Source organism: Bos taurus, chromosome 10, assembly GCF_002263795.3.
Source record: "Bos taurus isolate L1 Dominette 01449 registration number 42190680 breed Hereford chromosome 10, ARS-UCD2.0, whole genome shotgun sequence".
In the NCBI taxonomy this organism is placed as follows: Eukaryota; Metazoa; Chordata; class Mammalia; order Artiodactyla; family Bovidae; genus Bos; species Bos taurus.
Genome location: NC_037337.1, coordinates 13,739,527 through 13,755,631, shown reverse-complemented (window position 1 = coordinate 13,755,631; position 16,105 = coordinate 13,739,527). Strand labels below are relative to the sequence as shown.

The 16,105-nt window shown below is 48.9% G+C and overlaps 1 long non-coding RNA gene across 6 annotated transcripts in view; it reads right to left on the bottom strand.

Moving 5' to 3' along the window:
* The window catches only part of LOC107132820 (uncharacterized), a 107,547-nt gene that overhangs the window by 21,789 nt on the left and 69,653 nt on the right, over positions 1-16,105 (bottom strand). For all 6 annotated transcript variants that reach the window (XR_001501112.3, XR_001501110.3, XR_001501111.3 and 3 more), the window contains 3 exons: positions 10,002-10,093; positions 8,581-8,667; positions 7,759-7,825 (listed from right to left, as the gene is read on the bottom strand). This is a non-coding gene — a long non-coding RNA (uncharacterized lncRNA). The remainder of the gene's footprint in view (positions 1-7,758; positions 7,826-8,580; positions 8,668-10,001; positions 10,094-16,105) is intronic.

Below are 16,105 nucleotides of genomic sequence, written 5' to 3'. Positions count from 1 at the left end.
GTTAGGGAGAATTTATGGTGAATAATTGCTCACTAGGTGTAGAAGATGTTAATCAGGTAACAGAAAGGGTAAAAAGAAAGGTAGCCAGATACTAGTTTTAGGGTTGAGAGAACATAGGAAAGAGGCTGGAATCAGTAACACTTAGAGGAGGGGTGCGTGGCGCTGAAATGCCGACCTCTGGGAAGGGGCTGCTGCGTGGCTGGTGCAGGTGTCTCTGAGCTCAAAGGACAAGTCCACTGGGGCCTGGACCCAGCTTCTGAAGAGAAGATGCAATGATGCTGCGTCTGTGAGAGTGGGAAGAACAGCAATTCATTCAGCCTTCCGAGGAATGGCCTCTGTGTGGTGAAGAGACCAAGACGGAGGGAAGCTGGCGGGAGCAGGAAGCCCTCGGGAAGGTATTAACAGCCCCAAGGCTCCCTCTAGTGTCCCCTATTGACTGACACTGGCAGGGAGCAGCTGGCAAAGCAGAAATGGGGCTGGTGGCCTTCAACTTGTGTCATAAAGCAGAAGGTGGGTTAGGACCTGAGACAACAGCCTAAGAACGGATACAAATGGAGAGTGCCTGCATCCTGGACAACAGCGCTACAACACTGCCATGAAAAACCAGGGTGCTGCCCTTCCTCAGATTTCCTGTCATGAGAGAAAATAACATCCTCTCCAGGTCCTATAACTGACCCGACATCTGTACAGCCACAGTCCTGTCTTAGCTGTGTTCCCCCACGGGGCCTAGTGTGGGGCCCCACTGTTTGGAGACTGATGAGGTTGATCTAAAGCACCCTCCTGTCCCTGGACCCTCTGTGGCCTCCATGAGATGGGTCGGGGTGCTGACTTCCATGGAGTTGCTCTTCAGCAGTGTATTGATTTCCTAAGGTTGTTATAAGAAATAACCTCAAACCTAGTGGCCTAAGACACCAGACACTTACTCTCTCACAGTTGCGGAGGCGTCTGAGATCAAGGTGTCAGCAGGGCCACGGTCCCTCTGAAGGTCCTAGGGGAGATCCTGCCTTGTCTCTTCCAGCCCTGGTGGCCCAGTGGTTTCTTGGCTTGTGGCAGTATGCCTCCAGTCTCTGCCATGTCTTCTCCTGGCTTTCTCTTCTGTGTCTCTGATGTCTGTTATGTCTCTCTTTGGATCTAGGGCCCACCTCCATCTCAACCCCCACCTTAATCACACTTCTGAAGGTATTCTAGTAGCTAAGTCTTCCGACTCTTTGCGACCCCATGGCCTCTAGCCCCCCAGGCTCCTCTGTCCTTGACATTTCCCAGGCAAGGATACTAGAGTGGTTGCCATTTCCTCCTCCAGGGGATCTTCCTGATCCAGGGATCAAATCCCTGTCTCCTGCATGGTAGGTGGATTCTTTATCACTAAGTCACCTGGAAAGCCCAATTACACTTCTACAAAGACCCTATTTCTGAATAGGTCACATTCTGGGTCCCAGGTGGACACGAATTTGGGGAGGACACCATTTAACACTCTAAGTGGCAAGATCCAGATCCAGAGAGGAAAGCTGGAGTTGGAACAGTGGGTGCCTTGCCCAGCACAAGGAGCCCTTGTGACACCAACTGTCACCTGTGGGGCAATCTCAACACTTCAGCCCCTGGAACCACCCAGGCCCTGAAGGTCAGCAGTCACTGATAGACCCTCTCAGGAGGTTACATGATGGCCCCTTGCATTCCACCTACGGGTTGCTGGTAAGGTCTGTCTGTCAAAGCACACGCTGTAAATAAAGCCTTTTCCATCTGGGGACTGGTGGTAAAGCAAAGGGGAAAGGAAAAAAAAAAAATTAAACAAATAAAGGCAAATTCTTCATCATCCACAAAGCAATACGCAAAAACCAGGGCATTCCTCTGGACCATCAATAAATAATCCAGACCACAAAAATAATACATTAGATGGCTTGTGTAATGGTAGCATGTGAAAGACTGTGGAACTTTCTAAAATTAATTTTCTTCATTTTGGTTTATTAAAATTGCACTCATCTATCTCCCCTGTTAAATATTTTATTTTTTCATATTAATGGCTGCAATTTCAGCTTGTGCCTGTTTCTGTCATTAACACTGTACAAACTTAATATCATTAGTAGTTTTTCCCTTAATTATGTGACTAGAGAAGAAAAACATCAAAGTTTCCGTGAAATTGGAATAGTATATCTAAATTGCCTCATGTTTATTTTAACATTAACAGTAAATGAAGCTAATGGGCTTTTATATTATTAAAAGCACTCATTTGTGTCCTGCCTGTTCTAATATATAACAAAGCTTTAAAAGATGTTAAATAATTAGTTATTTAATAGGGACGGGTGGAATAGATCAAGCGAAAGGAAAAGTTGAGGGTAACCAACGCACACAGTTGAGGGGTCTCTCCCTTTTAGGTGTTTCGGATGGGATTCCCTCTCCACAGGTTCCCTGTCCCCACTGTTACTGTGAGAGCTCTAATTTATATCAACCCTGGAGAGTTGAAGCAACAAAATCTATTGTTGCAGCCTTGCAGAGGACACATGTGTGGGGGGCAATAATGTTCTCAATTACTTCTGGGCAACTTCCATTCATAATTCAATACCTGCAAAGGCCCACGTTAGGCTGGGGCGCGGGAGGCCCTCTGCAGGAGGGAGCACGTAGCTGCTGCTGCAGGCCAGCTCCTCTCTCACTGCCTCCTGGAAGCAGGGTCTTTGGCTTTAGAGGACACTGATGGATGGACTGAGCTCTGCGTCAAGAGCTCAGTGAGACCTGGCCTGTGGGTCTAAAAGAGGGGACAGACTGTTGTCACTCTCCTGCTCAAAAACCTGCAAGGACTGCCTTGGCCTGCTCAGTCAAGGCCAAGCTCCTCGCTTGGCGCTTGAGGCCCCACCTGCCCGACCCAAGCTCCTGCTCTTTCCAACATCTGTTCTCTGTTCTGTCCAGCTCTTCCCCCGACCACAGGCCCAGAACGTCCCAAGTTGTCCCATCTCCTTGCCTTTGGTCATGCCATTTGTCCTTGCCTGAACCCACGTTTGTCCTTCCACCTCTATTCAAATACTAATCATTCCTAAGGATTCAAATTCAGATCTGGGCTTTCCTGGTGGTCCAGTGATTCAGAATCCACCTTGCCATGTAGGGTACACCACTCAGATTCCCTGGTCCGGGAAGATCCCACGTGCCTCAGGGGAACTAAATGCATATGCCTAGAGCCCATGCTCTAGAGAAGCCACGGCAATGAGAAGCCCACCACAGCTACAGAGTAGGCCCCACCCCCCACAACTAGAGACAGGCTGCAAGCAACCATGAAGACCCAGCACAGCCAGTAAACAAAGAAATGAATGAATAAAATTCAAATTCCAGATCCTCCATTAGTCCTCTCCTGGTCCCTCTGTCTCATGAACCCCTAGAGCAGGGGTTTTCAAACTTGAGTATGTATCAGAATAACCAAGGGGGCTTGTTACAACACAGATTGACAGATCGTTGGGCCCCACCCCTAGGGTGTTTGATTCCATAGGTCTGAGTGTGGTCTGAGAATCTGAATTTCTAATAAGTTCCCAGGTGATGCTGACAGTCTGGGGACCACACTTTGAGAACTACTAGAACATATGCAGCCATTCCAGACCATCAGTCACTGTGCTTACACTGGCTTGGAAGGTTCTCTCATAGTAGCTCGTGGCCAAGACTTCTCTCCTCAAGTAGACAGCAGGTTCTTTGAAGGCAGGGACTCTAAGCTGCTCCTCTATATCCCTGGAGACAGCACTAGCTCAAGGATGGGCTCATGGTGTGTGAGCCAATGACTCAGATGAACAGATTGACTAGCTGCCATAAATTTCATTCAATCCTTGATAAAATCTCCATTTTATAGGTGAGGAAGCTGGGGCTTAGAGAGATGAATTAAGTCACTAAAGGTCATATAACTGTTAAGTGACAGATAAGATTTGATCTCAGGTTCATTTCCAGAGTCCTGGCCAGTGCTTCTTACTCAAGTGATTTCAGACACAGGACTTGGGAGGATAGGAAACTGGCTGCTTTTGTCACTTCTACACTAAGGATTGTAGGTTTGAGAGATCCTTTAGTCTAGGGCGGAGTACACATGGCAAACCAGCTGCTACTCTCCTCCAGCCAACTAATGTACTCAGTCACCCTGACATAAATGCGAGTCTCAGCATCCTTCACACTGCACCAACTGATTGACATTTCTATGGCAGGATGAAATATATTTGCCATTCATAACCTAGTCCAATTTCTCCACCATGCTGGTGAGACCCAGAGAGGAAATGCAGCTTGGCTACCCTGCATATCAGTGGTGTGTGTTAGTTATCTCTTGTTGTGTAACAAATCATCCTCAAACTCAACAGCAGACATTTATTGATGCGTAGTTTCTGTGTGACATGAATTTGAGAACAACTCAGATGGTTAGTTCTGGCTCAGGGTCTCCTATGTGCTTGCAATCAGGATATTGGCAAAACATGAGGTTTGGAATGAAAAGATCTGTGCTTACTTCTGTCAGGTACCATAAAGGCAGTACTGATCCAAGATAGTGAATTAAGTTCATGGCTATAGTTATTCTGACAGGAGAAGGCAATGGCAACCCACAGAGTCGGACACGACTGAAGCGACTTAGCAGCAGCAGCAGCATAGTTATTCTGACCATTCAGGTAATACAAACTTGGGCTGCAAATCTACTTTTCAAGAATGGCTCTTTCCGCTCCTGCCCTGCCCAGAATCAAGGCAACTTTTCTTACTGTCCCTGGGTGTGCAAGGGGTGAGGCAGTCTTCCTCTGGTTCACACTTCCCCTGAGGGTTTCCCGTTAGAGTCCAATCTTTATGAGGAAGGACATCCTATCAGATTCACCACCTTTGCTGGCCCTGGGCTTTACCTTCTTTCCCCAAATACCCTCGGTCATGTCAAGACTGAAACTCAAGTTTGCTTGTTGGGCAAATACCCACAGGGTACAAGGAGCTTTGGTGCTCTCACAGTTTTTGGCCTTGTAGCTTCTTAGCATCTTGTCAGCCTTTAATGCTGTTAAGAAAATAGTTTTCATTTTATTCAACATTTCTAGTTGTTTCTACCATGAACATTGGTCTAAATAACCCAGCCTGCCACATTACTAGCAATAGAATCTGCTATGTGCTTTTCCCACAACTCTAGATTAGTTTGTTTTCTCAATTAAAGTGACCAAAACAAGAAGTGGAATGGTTCAGTCCAGTGGGTGGTGAGGTGATGGGGTGGTGGCTGTTGTGCAAAAAATCCTCCTAAAGATGGTGAGGGTTCCTTACCCACTGAACATGAGCCCGGTCCATGCACCTGAGTAATTGGTCTGTGTTCCCAAGGTAGGACGGTCTTGATCATCCAAACCTCCCAAGGTCTTTGGAAGCTTTTAAGCAGGATGATGACACAATCGCATGTCACTCCAGGAAAGATGGCTGTGTCTGTTCTTTGCTGACAAAGGTCCATATAGTCGAAGCTATGATTTTTCCAGTAGTCACGTACAGATGTAAGAGTTGGACCATAAAGAAGGCTGAGCACTGAAGAATGGATACTTTGGAGTTGTGGGGCTAAAGAAGACTCTTGAGAGTCCCTTGGACAGCAAAGAGACCAAACCAGTAAATCATAAAGGAGATCAACCCTGAATATTCTTTGGAAGGACTGATGCTGAAGTTGAAGCTCCTATACTTTGGCCACCTGATGCGAAGAGCTGACTCATTTGAAAAGCCCCTGATGCTGGGAAAGATTGAGGGTGGGAGGAGAAGGGGGCGATAGAGGATGAGATGGTTGGATGGCATCACCAGTTCAATGACCATGAGTCTAAGCAAACTCTGGTGAGATACTGAAGGACAGGGAAGACTGGCGTGCTGCAGTCTATGGGGTCACAAAGAGTCAGACATGACTTGGTGACTAAACAACAACAATAATTGTTTGAAGAAGGGTTAGAGACAAAATAGCTTTGGATGGAGAGGTCTTGAGGCTGTTATGGTGGTCAAGGTGAAATATAGTGACAGGTTGGACTGGGGTCAAGAAGGGAGAAAGAAGTAAAAGACTGACTGATATCAGGAGGTACCATCGACAAGCATCACACTGTTGACAGGTGATCCTGGACTCGACATAACTGAAAATCGCAGGTGTAAGAGGCACAGCTCTTCTTAAGGCTCAGTGGACGTGAATGGTGACTTGATTCCAATGAACCAGCCCTGTCACCACATTGAGAACTGTGGCCTGGGGAGAGTTGATTGTGAGACCCCCTGGATAAAGGATCTGAAGTGTCTTCCTTAAGTGGCCATGCCAGATGGACAACCACAAAGACAGTGGCGGGGTGGGGGGTTGGGGGGTGCTGGTGCAAGGCATCCAACCATCTCTAAGTGTGGGTTGGACCCTTCAAACTCATCATCTATTCATCTTGCTTCCTGGTGTAAACACCTATCCTCAGGCAAAGAGGATTGCAAAAGGGAGTATGAGGAGCGAAAATGAAGAATAAAGTCACATAATAAAGGAAGGATAAGAGAATCACCAAAGGCCAAAGTTGAGAATAAGATGACGAATATTCTTAAAAACAAATAATAAGAGAAATCAGGATCTGAAAACATTGAGTTTATGCATAATAAAATCAACTGGATTAAAAAACAATACTAGAACCTCAGATATAAAATGCCAAAAATCTAAAAGTGAGAGTGATTCACTAGAGCAACTGAAAGAGTGGCTCCAACTCAAAAAGTTAAAAGCGATAATAAATTAATTGCTTAAAGTGCAGGAAATGGGAGGATTGATAAATGGGGTCCAAATGGGAATGCGGGATAAGGAAAAATGAGATAATAAAATAGGAAAATCCCGTTAATGTCGGGCCTTCGAGCTCCTGGGGACAGTGAGTGTGCCTGGTCAGGAGGGCGCCTGCTCCTCTGCCCTCAAACCCTCCCAGTGCAGCAGGCAGAGGGGCACAGGGGGTGCTGTGAGCTGGCGGAAGGAGCCCCAGTCTGGGAGTCAGGGGACTGGGTCCCAGTGGGGTCTGATGGCGTCCCTGCAGGGCCCGAGCTAATTTCCCGACCAGTCCTCAGTCTCTGCAGCTACAGGAGAAGAGCACCGACTTGATAGGCATGGGGTTCCTTCTGTTGCGCTGTCTGGGCTGGCAAATGGGTGCAGCAGCAAGAAGGAGACCGAGGAGCTTGGTTTCCTGGCTTCTTAGGGGAAGCACTGATCTGGAGGCTGAAGACCTGGGTGTGAGTCTCTAGGGTTCTAGAGCGCAGCAGAAAGCAGAAAACAAGGGCTGGGGACTTCCCTGGTGAACCAGTGGCTAAGACTCCTCACTCCCAGTGGAGGGTGCCAGGTCCAACCCCTGGTCAGGAAACTAGATTCCACATGCCACAACTAAGAGCTCTCAGGGCACAGCCAGAAGATTTCCCACAATGCTGCAGCTAAAATCCCGCGTGCCGCAACTAAGACCCAGTGAGCCAAATGAAGAAATAAATAACATATTTTAGAAGAAAGCAAGCAAGCACTGTTCAACAGGCAGCAGGGGGAGGTGGGGGTTGCCACCTCCCAAGTCCCCAGACCACAACCATCCATGTAAGTCACCCCGCCCATGAGGAAACCCAGCCACACCCTGCAGCCACGTGAGCAGTATCCCAGAGCAGGGCTTCTTCAGCTTTTCACCATCTCTCTGGTTCCCTGGCACTCAGCTGCTTGAAGGCAGGAGCTTGCCTTATGTAGGACTTTATCTCAGCCCCAACTCCAGGCCCCAGCATGAATCTTACTGAGACCCTCATCACTGTACATGTGAGGGATGAAGAAAATAAAAATGGGAATTCTACCTCTTGTCAGTGCTTGGTAGGTGCCATTGCTTCATCTGCACGGCGTCATTTAATCCTCACAACAGCCCTGTAGGGTAAGTTCAGTTCAGTCACTCAGTCTTGTCCGACTCTTTGCGACCCCATGAATCGCAGCACGCCAGGCCTCACTGTCCATCACCAACTCCCGGAGTTCACTCAGACTCACATCCATCGAGTCAGTGATGCCATCCAGCCATCTCATCCTCTGTCATCCCCTTCTCCTCCTGCCCCCAATCCCTCCCAGCATCAGAGTTTTTTCCAATGAGTCAGCTCTTCGCATGAGGTGGCCAAAGTACTGGAGTTTCAGCTTTAGCATCATTCCTTCAAAAGGAAGGTAAGGACTATTATTATCCCAAGGTGGATAAACTAAGGTTCAGAGGCTGAAATCATTCGCCCAATGTTGCCCAACCAGGAAAGAGCTGAGGTGGGATTTAGATTCAGGTATTCTGACTTCAAAATGGCGAGATTCATCATTCTGCTATGAGGCGAATGAAAGGAAACGACCCTGGACCCCAAAGTCCACTGGTATAGGTTTGTTTCAGGTGGCTCAGTGGTTAAGAATCCACCAGCCAATGCAGGAGACTCAGGTTCGATCCCTGGGTCAGGAAGATCCCCTGGAGAAGGAAATGGCGGCCCACTCCAGTATTCTTGCCTGGAGGATCCCCATGGACAGAGGAGCCTGGTGGGCTACAGTCCATGGGGTCACAAAGAGTCAGACATGACTGAGCATGCAGCATAGGTATGTTTGAGGCCTCAGAATGAGGCAGCCATGGTGTGGTGAGGGTACAGATGGGGTGCTCTTACCTTACTGTTGGGGTGGGAACCCAGCTCTCCAATGCTCTGGCTTATCCTTCTGGGTCTCCTCTGCTTTGGTGCTGGGGCAAAGGGAATCTGCAACAAAACAGAACAGCCTCTTCAGGATAAAACCCAAGGAAGAAACAGCCAAGGGACTAGTGTCCCTGGCAAAGGGAGGTGGAAATTTCCCTGTGGGGAAGGAGCCTTGGGCCCGGAGGCCTGGATAGCCCCTTAGGAGGCCTTGTCCACTCGCAGTTCATTCTTCTTTCCGTCTTCTTCCCAGGGGCTGTGAGACACGGCTCTGATGCATCTGCCCCCCGCCTGTAGCTGACTCCCAGCACTTAGGACACACTTCTGCCGCCCACTCCCCACTCCACCCCCTCCCCTGGGCCTCCACCAGACCCAGACAATGTCTGCATCTTTACGATTCTGTGGTTCAGTCTCAATCCTGGCCGGTGGAGTCAATGGGCAGACCAAGTTCCCTCAGTGTTTAAGGGCAAACATCCAGTGGAGGCTGCTGCTCCTGCCTTGGAACTGTCCCCTCAGAAGCGGATGAGGCCTCTTCAGCCTCCATCCTATAACGATGTGGACCTGACCCCTCCTCCCCACGGGCTCCTGGAGACAACTGAGTTCTCTGTTCTTCCATAAACTTTCCTGTCTGCCTCCTCTGAAGGGTCACACCTTGCTCCTCCACTAGGGAGGCTCCCACCACTCCTCACGGGCCCCCAGGTAGTGGGCTGCAACAGCCCCCTGTGAGGGCCCAGCTCTCTTCTCTCCCTCAAAGTGTTTCCAGTTCTCTCAGCTGCAACCTCTGACCTGGAGAGGCCTCTGAGGTCAAGCCAGTTCTGCTTCTGGGGAGACACAGGAAGCCCATTCTCAAGGAGAGGGGCTGAGCCCCCAAGGGAAATGGTGCCCTGGCCCCACCACCCATCCATTTATGCAATGAACAGTCACTGGGGGCTGCTCGGTGTCAGGTGCCGGGTGGACTCTCGGAGGGAGCCAGGAGACAGGGCTCTTCCCCTGTGGACGTGTGGTACGGGGGCAGCCAACACACGGAGCAATCACACGCTGCGTGGTCAGGGCTGGGACTAAATCACCCCTCCTTCCTCAGCCTCAGGTCCTCATCTATAAAATGGGCACACCACCATTCACTCCCGGAGTGGGTGGGATGGTTGAATGAGACAACACGTAGAAAATCTCCCCCATGGTAACGCATGTGTGCAGCATTTTCTGCGCTGCAGGTTGAGTTGTAAATGTGGGCTGCCAAGAATTTAGTGTCATGAACAATTTCTTTTACAAAGGAAATAGAATAAAAACATTACGTGCATCCTCTGAATTAAGAGTATTATTTTGTAAAAATTCTACTTTAGTTGTTAGTGTGTGTATATATACTGGGTCATTTTTTTCAAAGGAAGTTGAAGGCCACTGACCTGGTAATCAGAGCAGGGCTTTGGGGTCATCTCATTCCACCACTTATGACACCATGTGACACGGCTGCATATCTCTTCACCTCCAAGCCTCCCTGCAGTTGAGAAGAACGATGAGACAGCACACGTGAACACGCTGCTCAGAACAGGCACCCAGGACATCATAGGGCCTCCAAACGTGGCTGCCTCTTCTGTATGTTAGCATTGTGTAGATCACATATCAAGACCCCCAGGTCATGGGCTGATTATCTCTGACTAAAAACATGACAAGTAAAAAGGAAGCTGTGGTGAGGTGGTGGTGGTTTAGTTGCTAAGTCATATCTGACTCTTGCAATCCCATGAACTGTAGCCCACCAGGCTCCTCTGTCCATGGGATTCTCCAGGCAAGAATACTGGAGTTGGTTGCCATGCCCTCCTCCAGGGGATCTTCCCAACCCAGGAAATGAACCCAGGTCTCCTGAATTGCAGGTAGATTCTTTACCATCTGAGCCACTAGGGAAGTTGGAGTGGTTTGCCATTTCCTTCTCCACGGTATCTTCCTGACCAGGGATCAAACCCAGGTCTCCTGCACTGCAGACAGATTCTTTACAGACTGAGCTACCAGGGAAGCCCTAAAAAGGAAGCTAGTATTGTTATTGTTGTTTTTTCTATATCAACGACTAACATTTTCAGGCATTTGTGTGCCAGGTACCAACCTCATTTAACCCTCACGGCAGCTGGGTGAGGTAAATTCTATCATTATCCCCATTTTCCAGCTGACAAAACTGAGGTAATGGGAGGTTGAGACTTATAGAGCTTGTCTAGCCGACTCTCACTCCTGCCCCCACATCAGCCACGCTCCCTACCTTGATTCAGAGTCTCCTCTGCCCCCAAGGTCCCCAGTGGCTCCAGTTTTGAGCCTCCTGGGCCCCAGCTGCCCTGTCTGCAGGTGCCCTGCCTGGCCTCCCTGGCCTGGTAATTTCACGCACTTGCCCGACCTCATGCTACCACACTCCAGCTGTTTCTTATTTCAAAGCCCCACTCCTCAGCACCTTCTGCTTGGTAGCACCCAGGCAGCTGGTTACAGGAGTGGGGAGTGGGGAGCAGGATGCAACCTGGTCTTCAGGGCCAGAGCCAGGCCTGGAGGCTATGACCCTGCAGCTCTCAGCTCCAGTCCGGAGTGGCCAGGAGAACAGGACTCTACCAAGGTCTGAGAAAGCACCTGCAAAGGAAGTCCTCCCCACGGGAGCCCCAGCTCAGGAGCTGAGCCCTGAGCCGGAAGTGGAGAACCAGCACCCAGCCTGAGGGTGGGCCCGAGGTGCCACTGTCGCTGAAGCAGGCAGCATGGGCTGGGTACCAGCGTGGTGTCAGCCGCCAGCTCTTACCACATCGATCATCCAGTCCTTAAGACATATTAAAATGGATTTAAAAAGACATTTTGCATTTTCTCTCCTTAACACCCACATTATTGCCACACATCGGCTTTTGTTTTAATTAAAATCGGTTTTGAAATCCTCCATGAAACTTCAGTGGGATTGTTAAAGGCAGCAATTTCCTTATCGGCAGCGCGTCCTCACAACATACTGTAATAGTTATTTTGCAACAAAGCACAAGTCTTATTAATTTAGCTCAATCAAATCAGCACCACGTTAATTTATGGGGCTGTAAAAATCTGGCAGTGCCGCTCTAGATCAAGGAACTTAGGGCAGGCAACACACCAAGTGGGATGTTTATTTTGTACAATGGTCCCTAACTGCATTTCTGTGATTTAAAAGCTTTCCGAGGCGTGCGATGATAATATTACATGCATATAGAATTGTGTGTTTGCTACGCCTCATTACTCCCCGCAGAGACCCAAAATCATTTGGTATTCAACTCCTACCTAAAATATTTCCTTTTACATACAAATATTTTTTCTGCTTTAAATGGCATCTCTATGTTAAAAAAAATTTTTTCCGGGGCTGTGAAGCAGGATCGTTTCCTACGTGGGATTCTATTTTGGTCCAGTGTTGATCTTTAGTGGTGATTACTAAGTGGGGAGCTGGTTTTTCCTCCTCCTTCCCCTCTGGCCATGCCCTCCAAATTTGAAGCAGGTGAAGGTCTCCCTGGGATTGATTTTGCATTTTCTGCCCGCCCCCCCGCCCCGTCTTGTTTCCTGGTTTACTTTTATTGATGTCTACTTCAGCAACTAGGAATGTTTCTTTCTAACTCACATCTTAATAGCAAAGCCCACAGTAACAATTATGATTTGCCAGGAGATGCAGTGTAGCAGCCAGTGGGGGATTTGCAAGGCTGTGTGGGATGGGGAATTGCAGCAGTTGTGGGCTAGAAATGGGGCGATGGAGGCTCAGAGAGGGCAAGTGACCTGCCCAAAGTCACACAGCAAGTGAGGAAGAGCACTGGCCTCTGGGACTCAACCCAAAACCTCTGAGTTTCAATTTTCCCATTAGAATAAAGACGTACGAATTGGAAGGAGGTCACTCATGCGAAGGGCGTAGCACAGGGCCTGGGAACAGAGTGGGGCCTTAGCAATGTTAGGATATAACTGTATTGTCCTTCCTCCACAAGGGCTGGTCCTGTCTTTCAAGTGCCCGACTCTGGATTGCAGAGCTGGGCGATGCTCAGATGCAAGTTAAGGGCAACTGACATCTCACATACTTACGTCTACAGAGCTTCTCCTGTGTACAAAGATGCTTCCACCTGCTCCAGGGGGAGCACACACCTGCTCTGAGGATACAGACTAAGTGCTATAATACAGTGTTAACTGATGGACTCAGGACAAGCTGTCAACTTGACAGACAGCTGTGAAACCTTATTTAATGGAGGAGAAAACCAAGACTGGCAGAGTTTGGATGACCACTCTCAGGTAAGGCAACTGATGGCCAAGAAGAGAGTCCAACCCAGGGCTGCTGACTCCAAGGTCAGTGCCCTTTCTTGCACACTGACTGCCTTGGGCTCCTTGGCTGGTCCATAGGTGGCTGAGGCTTGGGCAGGAAACATGCTTTCTATCTGTGGTATAAACAGCTGCTGATATGACAGCATTTGAAAGGCACCCCTGGTTCCCCTTCTGACTGTGGCCAAGGCTTAGAGAGAATCATCCTCTAGGTTAAGTCTGGCCTTTTCACCACATAGGTATTTATGTACTTGAACTGTATGGGCCACATCATCCACCAAGTTTCTTTCTCTGTCCGTTAGTGAGCATGAGTTTCTGGTTAGTCTAGACAGCAGGGGAGCTCCTAGTCCCTGGCAGGGGCCTTTGTGTTGGGGGTGGAGACTCTGTCATGTGACTCCCAGATGCAATCGTATCTTTAGTGACAATGACATGGGGAACTCACTGCCTTCAGTGACAGTCCACACATTGACTGGACAAAGCTCTGGTTTGAAACTGACCTTTCCTGGTAGAACCCAAACCAACATTGTCAGTAAAGCATCAACAAAGTGAAAAAAGTGAATGTGTTAGTCTCTCAGTTGTATCTGATCCTATGCAACCCTATGCCAGGCTCCTCTGTCCATGGAATTCTCCAGGCAAGAACACTGGGGTGGGTTGCCAATTGCCTTCTTCAGGGGATCTTCCCAACCCAGAGACTGAATCCAAGTCTCCCACGTTGCAGGCAGATTCTTTACCATCTGAGCCACCAGGGGAGCCCAAGAATACTGGAGTGGGTTGCCATTGCCATCTTCAGGGGATCTTCCTGACTCAGGGATCGAACCCAGGTCTCCCGCATCACAGGCAGATTACCATCTGAGCCACCAGGGAAGCTCCCACTTACAAGTGGCCAGGCATGCTCTCTGATCTGCCCAATTCTAAGAGCTTCCAGGGTCACCTGGAGAGGGAGGATATGATAGCCATGCCAAGTGCCAACCTATTAATACGTAAGCTGGTGAAGGCCAAGAGAGCTATCTCTGTGGACCTGAGCAGGCAAGGCCCCAGGTCCCAGAGGGCCAGACAGCGGAGGTGAAGTTACAGGACAGGAAAAGATGGGGCGGGGCTTCCAGGCCCAGGGTAGATGCATGTGCTGTGTGCGTGGCCCCACGGCCTCCGGGGAGTAATGAAGCCAGAAAAGTCACAGCCAAGGGGTGGGGTTCTGGGCTAATCCAAACCCTTTGGTTACGTTCCAGGAAAAGACCATTAAGAAGGCGAGATGTGAGCTGAGAGGGCCTGTGGGATGAAGCTTCAGAGCAGGCATCATAACTGGGCGGTGACGTCAAGACAGATAGCCTCACTGTCAGCTTAACTCAACAAGTACTTCGGAAAACCTGCTACATGCCCAGCTCCAGGCGGGCTCAGGAGAGCAGCGGAAGGTGTTCTCCATTCAGACCCTGTCCTGCCGGGGCAGCCGCTGGTTGAGAGTCTGCAGACTCCGGGGCCCACTTCATCCTGCTGAGCGAGTCGGTTCCCATTTCCTGCCCAGTTTGGTTTCTCTGTCTGTGCTGCTCTGTCGGGGGTGGGCCCTGGACGAAATGTAAATGCTCATAGAGTAGGCTGCTCTTTGGACATCCTAGCTCAACCTCTGCAAACAAGTGCTAAGCAGGTGCTATGCTTGAACCAGTCTGCGAGGCACCGCACAAAAGAGGCAGCAACTTGGTTGCTTTCAAAATGGCTTCTCTTGGGACTTCCCTGGTGACCCAGTGGTTAAGACGCTACCCTTCCAATTAAGGGGGCACGGGTTCAATCCCTGGTCAGGGAACTAAGATCCCACATGCTACATAGCCAAAATAAATAAATTTAAATTAAAAATAAATGTTAAAAAAAATGGCTTCTCTCAGATGAAGCGCAGTGAGATCATAGTGTCTTTGTGTGAATTTGAAGAAGGCACCCCCTTGGCATATACATGGCTCCATAGGTCCCCAGATTGGCACAGGGACCACAGGAGGACGTCAGCCTTTACAGCCTCATGGGCTGAGCACACTTGTGCAATAAACAACTTGAACAACTATAGTTAGTGGCTTTGCCCCAGACCCCAGTCAAGTGGCCAAAACCTCCAGACCTTAGGACTTTCCTGGTGGTCCAGTGATTAGGACTCTGTGCTTCCAAAGCAGGGGCCACAGATGTGATCCCTGGCTGGGGAACTAAGATCCCACATACTGTACGGCTTAGCCAAAAAAAAAAAACAAAAACCAGATCTTTGCAGTCATTATTGGTGAAAAGTTCCAGGCTTAGGCTCCCCCTAGACATATGAATTGCCCCAGATCTAAGCCAGGACTCCCCCCAAAAGAGGAAGAAAGCTGTGCTCTAGTAGAGTCCCACCACCCAGACCAACTCGCTCAGAAACTCAGCATCACTACACTACCTCCCCCGTCATTCCTTCATTCCTTTCACGGAGGGACAGGTGGACACGGCCAGGAGGAGAGGACAAACCCCCAAAGCCCCTTCCTGCAGTCAGGGCCAAACCTTCGCCTTCTTCTTGCTGCTCTTTAAGAAGCTTTCTAAAGAAGAGGAACCTCCCGCGGTAGCAGATGGCGGATAAGTAGGAATGGTAAATAGTTTTAATTACTGCATAATGTAAGTGAGACAATAAAGGGGAGACAGTGGAAGCAAGCTGCTGCCGCCGAGGCCCTGAAACTGTTGTGGGGCCCAATTTGTCTGGCATGTGCTGTTCCTAGTCTTGGGAGGGCTTTAAAGAGAACGCAGAAAATATTAATTGCCCGCCTCACTGGCCCATCCATCTTCACAACCGAGTAACACGCTTTTTTAATTTCAGGGGAATCGTTTTCAAATGGGAATCATGCAAATGAGTATTTTAGCTATTCATTTGTTTTACTGCGAGCGCTTTGTGAGCAAATGGCCTACAGCTTGCAATGAATTAAAGACATGGGCACTGGAGACCGATTTTTAATACAAAGTCTTGACTCGGAGACGACCCCGACCAGCAGCACAGAAAATGTTGGCATAGCAACTTTGGGCATTTTCATGCAAATTGGCTTCTATATAGATGATACGAATGCAATGTTTTCCTTCAACTAATCATCATAAAATTAGTTTCACTATATTTAAATGCCTCCACTTAATGCATTATATCCATATGCATGAAATTGCCTCCGCTAATGCAGTACATAAAATGCCAAAGATACAATGAATAGCCAAATTGCAAGCAGTTATGTTATCTCCCATAAAAACAACTCCCCTC